Raw genomic sequence first — 6,000 nt, forward strand, 5'->3', positions numbered from 1 at the left:
TCTTATCTGTTGCTTGAGTAAACATTGACGGAAGTTGGAAGTCCCCACGTCGATCTCTGTAATTCTTAAGAATAAGGCGTCCCAGTTATATATTGCTATAAACTGAACCTTAAATTGTGCATTACTCATTGACGGCTCATTTTTTATATGTTAGACGAACAAAGCAAAACTTGTATCACACTTCTGTGACGCCGCGTTACTGAGAGAGCAGCTTACAGATCATGGTTTTGCACTGAACCCCCTTCCATTGTTATCCTGGAATTTCCTACCCGGAACTCTCACTCGCCACACATTTTTGTTATCGCAGCAGGCAATCGTTACCAGTTACTGAGGAATTCATCAAACTTATATGAGATGCATTGTGGTGAAAATGCAAAAGAGGTACAATTTGACCTCACTTTGTCCCAAATGTCTTCATTTAAGCATGAACCTGTCACTTCTTGCGACGTAAAATCATTTCCTGTGCTTAAGAATATGCTGACAGATAAACGGATGAGCTTAAATCAAGACAATTTTGAGAAATTAGTTTTTGTTGGCTTCAATATTCGTTTCAAAATGAACTAGAATTTCGTTAGTGCATATTTTTCATTTATTGTGCAGGTTTTGCCATATAATAGTGCATGAAAACATGCATATTTTAAGATTTGATAGTGCATGGAAATCCGGGCTCCAGTGATAACCCTCTAATATCGTTCATCAGATTCTCACTAACTGTGTTCAAACTGTAGGTCTATCTGAATAACGTCCTGATTGACAATTACTTTCAGATCTCCGGAGATAACTGCATCGTAAACCACCAAAGTCTGCTACAGACAAAGTCTCCTTAGTGTGTAAAATACGATCGACTCCTGCTCATCTAATTAACTGTCCTTCATGATCAAAGTCTTAAGTTCACATGGTCTACCCGATAAGAGATCACACGACTAAGTCGAAAAATGAGACCCTGAGTGGCTCAGACAGTTGAGGCGCTGGCCTTCTTGGCAGGTTCTATCCTGGTTCAGTCCGGTGGTATTTGAAGGTGCTCAAATACGTCAGCCTCGTGTCGGTAGATATACTGGCACGTAAAAGAACTCCTGCGGGAATAAATTCCGGCACCTCGTCTGCGAAAACCGTAAAACATTAGTCAATGGGACGTAAAGCCATTATTATTTTGATAACGAGTATATTCAACTTCGTCAAAATTTACTTGAAAGGTCAAAACTGTAATTTTATGGTTAGCACAGATGACAATAAGAGCAAGATACAAAAAGAGGAGATCCAAAAGAACATTTTCAAGCAAGAATGCGAGATTAGATTGTGGAAATTTTGTCTTTTTGAATGTCCTGAATAACTTTCTTACATGTCAAATATTGCATGAAAATGAATTTTCTACTTCCTGCTCATTCCGATTACAATTCTCCCCGAAAAGGATACGGATACTTTGCACAGAGTAAAACAGATTATCCTGATCTTGAAAGCATGATCATACTATGGGATATCCATAGATATGAATATAATAGAAGTTGCTATGGTTGCTTGTCGGATGGAAGATTCTCGAAATGTTATATAGGACTGTTAAAAGTGATGTATAGGATATGAAATAAGATCATAAATAATCATGGTCCATTGGTACCAACAGATTCATTTAATATCATAACGTTTCTCTATATAGTTGGTTTGAAGTAGCTAGAACGAGAGTGATGATATCTACATTTTGGTAATTAATAAACTATGCAAGGTGTACTGCGCCATGTGATAAAACTGGGCACTTTACACTACTGCTATACTTCAAAATACAAATGTGTTTAGAAGACGTTTGTGACTTTTTATCAACTATATAGGCTACGCAAGTTTATCTAGCGTTGCATTTTCCAGAAAACAAAAATCACTACAATATTGGTATCATGTATGAGTTTTGTATGGCACTTACGAGGGGATTCGTGGCCTGGGGATGGGTGAGAATGGCATTAATTCCATTTGCTTATTCGCATTGTATAGAGACACTATATCTACTTGAAAGGTGCATAATTAGGTTAGAACGCACTTTGTGCTTCAAACGTTGTATATCCCAGATCGCATAAACCGTCAGCATAATCATTTTATTGGGCTGAGTAACTCAGACGGTAAAGCGCTGGCCTTCTGACTCCAAGCTGGCAGGTTCGAGCCAGGCTCAGCCCGGTGCTATCACAATATAAGGTACTCAAATACGCCAGACTAGAGTCAGTAGATTTATCGGTGCGTAAATTAACTGCTGTCGGACGAAATTCCGGCAACTCGGCGTCTCCGAAAACCATTAAAGTAGTTAGTGGGACGTAAAATCAACATTATTATTATTATTATTATTATTATTATTATTATTATTATTATTATAATATTCATTTTCCGTTCATCGAATTACCATTTTTAGCCACATCCTTCTGTATCATCCCCGCATATGCATATCATAAGATATTTTAGTAATCAACTCTCACCCATTTGTTAAGAACTTACAGCTATACCGTACGTAATGGCAAGTTACGTTCGAGGTATACTCTGCTTCATCTTGTTGCGAATCTTACAACCAATAATTTCATCTTGAACAACCAAGAGGCCTACCTTTTTTTCATTTGGCCCTAAAATAGAACGTATCCTATTTTTGCAAGTAACTCATTTGACTGAATTTCACATCATCCGTGGGACTGCCATCAGTCATCACTGTAGTCTGCTATCTCAGAGAATCTCTTATACGATTAGATACTGAAGTTCTATTTCATCACTGAGGATCCCTAAAATCATTTTATACTGTTCCTCTGCCCCACCATTCTTCTTTGTTAATTGTCAACACTCCAAAACTTATTTGCAGATGCATTTTAGCATTTTGTGGCTATGACTCTTTCAATGGGCTATTTTTCTTCCAAATGTTAATGCCTATTTTTCTTTCCATGTATGTTATACATCCAGTCCGGAAACTATATGGATCCCTAAAAGTTCTACTATCAGCTGGCGTAGAAAGGCTTACGATATAAGTAATGAGTAAGTTTGATTTTCGTTGCTTTCGTCACTGATCCAGTGTGACATTACCTCTCAACTTGCCGAGTTCACTGAAATATATTCACCAACCGGCACTAAAAGCCACAATTTCTATCATTCATCACAAGAACCTCCGCTCATTGACTGAACGTTCAGCGTACTGGTCTTCAGTTCAAAGGGCTCCGGATTCGATTTCCGGCCCGGTTGGGCATTTTAATATTAAATGATTTATTCCCTTGGCTTGGGGACAGCGTGTATGTCTGTGCTGTCCCCAATATCCCTGTAATTCGTACAACATACAAAACTCTGTCCTCCACCACTATTATTATATGTGCTTTCCATTGCACGGCAGATGCTGCCAACCCTCGTCGGAAGGTCTGCCTTACAACGCTATTGGTAGCCACATGAAGTTATTACTATTCTTTACTTCACAACGTTATAGTTGGTGATATTGCACGTATTTCGATTTTTTTTCCATATAAAAAATAGATCTCAATCATAATTTATATAACTTTAGAATATACGCCTTAATTATTCTCTTCGTTGTAGAGGTTGCAGCCTTTTCAATTTATGGTCCGTACTGAACATTCAGGAATGTCCTGACGATGTTGCAGGTCTTCAAAATTGCAGCCTTTTGTGCCACAATGTGAGTGAAGATGGAGAGCTGTAGTTTCATTAAGTTTTCTGGAAGTGATTTTGGTGTGAGTCCAGTGAGAGAAAGGAGAAAAGGAAGAATTGCCACTCTGTCTTGTTTCCAGATCCTTGCTACTTCCATAGCCAGAGGAATATATTTATCGACCTTCTCCCTGTATTTCTGTTTCATATTGTGGTCATTCGGGATAGCGATATCAATGAGATATGTGTGTTGATTCTTTTTATCTGTTAATGTTATGTCTCGTCTATTGTGCGGAGTTGTTTTATCTGTTTGTATAGTTCGATCCCAGCATAGTTAAAAATTTTCATTTTCCAGTACACTTAGCGGGGAGTATTTGTAGTAAGGCACTCTGTTCTTGATCAAAGATCGGGTCAGGGCAATTTCTTTATGTATAACTTGATGTAACAACCCTAGGGGCTGCCTGGCCGAGGCGGTAAAGGTGTGCTCGGTTCGCCCGGAAGGACGTGGGTTCGAATCCCAGTCAGGAAGTCGTAAAAATTTGACAAACGAGATTTCCACTTCCGGAGGTGCATATGGCCCTGAGGTTCACTCAGCCTACACCAAAAATGAGTACCAGGTTAATTCCTGGGGGCAAAGGCGGCCGGGCGTAGAGCTAACCACTCTACCCCATCACGTGCCGCGCTTAACAATGGTGGAAGCCTTTACCTTCCACTCCTCCAAGGGCCTTCATGGTCTGTACGGAGGTGACTTTGTCTTTGTTTTGTCTTTATAACAACCCTAGCAAATGATGATTTTGCTCATAATTAGCAATATAATTTTAGTATTCCTTATTCTTCCCACATGTGAATACAAATATGTTACGTCTCCCAGGCATAGGGAGGCAAGTAACTTGGGGGAAGAGTTTGCGGGAAACGACGATCCGTTTCCCTTGAGCCCAGTAGCTTAGTGTTTGCTGATCCAAAGCGCAATTGTCAAGTTTTGTTGTTTACTTGTTCTAAGTTTGTGAACTAGACCAGTCTCTTATTAAACACAGGAAAACCACTAACAAGTGGAGAGAAGACATGTGTGTTAAATGTTTCCAAATTCGTTTAAGAAAATCCTGGAAGTACTCTGGATGAAGTAACACGCGCAGTGGTCGATGTAACAGGTATTTGTAAGGCGAGCATTTACCGAGCTAGGAAAGAGCTTAGGGTTGATAGGAAACTGGTTACTCCTAAAAAAAAGCCCATAAAGCGACAAAGCTAAGTGAAAAATACGACATTGTTACAAGAGAAGTTATCCGAAAAGCATTAATTACTTACTTCTTTTCAAGAAATGAAACTCCAGCTTTTAAAAATTGTTAGCTTCAGTTAATAGTGACGATATATTTTCTCGTGCTACTCTTCATAGACTTTTACAAATTATGAACTTATGTCTCGAAATCACAAGTGGAAGCTTATTGAAAAGAATGAAATAGTGTCGCGGAGAAGAAAGTATTTACGACTGATTAGTACATTTCGTGAAGAGGGTAGATGTATTTATTTCTTTGACGAAACGTGGGTAAATGCAGGGCACACTACTACGAATGTTTGGAAGTAAAATATAATAAAGACGGATGTCTTAGGGGATTATCGAGTAGGTTGAAATCTTCCTCCGGCAAGTGTAAACAGCTTATTGTTCTCCACATACGAAATTAAAACGGTTTGCTCAGGCATAACAGTCTAATGAATGAAATAGAAATGTCTTGAACAGGTAGTACTTAAGAGCACCGTGCTTAGGATTGCTTTCTTCGACTCTCAAACACGGTGAGACAGACTGTAGTAAAGGGTATTATCATAGGTTAACGAATAAGATATGCTATATGGAGTGTTCCCAAACATGTGGGAAGTAATAGTGGTGGTGCGGGAGGTGGTGGATACTAGTACACTCCAAAACAACACATCTCATCTCAGGTCAAAGTGTTCTTTGTTTTACTGAATACATGTGCCTGATTACAATGTTTCATTATTGCAAAATACGTAATATTATTATTTTTGTCGTCGTATTATCTTTGCTTACGAAAGTCGTGAACGCGGATTTTGATTCATCGGTTCGATTTCACCACAAACACACTTTCCAGTTACCCCTTACGTTAATATGTTTTGGAACGTTGGTCTTAAAAACGAAATGTAGTATTCATAGACTTACCTGATTGTCTGAAAGCCGTGCTGATTGGCTCACATGATTAAGGCGCTGGCTTTCTGGGTCTAGTTAGAAGGTTTGAATCTGGCTCAGTCTGGTGGTACTTGATGGTGCTCAAATACGTCAGACCCGTGTCAGTAGATTTGCCGGGACACAAAATAACTCTCGCGGGACAAAATTTCGTCGCCTCAGCATCACCCAAATCCATAAAATTAGTTAGTGGTAGGGAAGATCAG

This window comes from Anabrus simplex, chromosome 1, assembly GCF_040414725.1.
Source record: "Anabrus simplex isolate iqAnaSimp1 chromosome 1, ASM4041472v1, whole genome shotgun sequence".
Taxonomy (NCBI): Eukaryota; Metazoa; Arthropoda; class Insecta; order Orthoptera; family Tettigoniidae; genus Anabrus; species Anabrus simplex.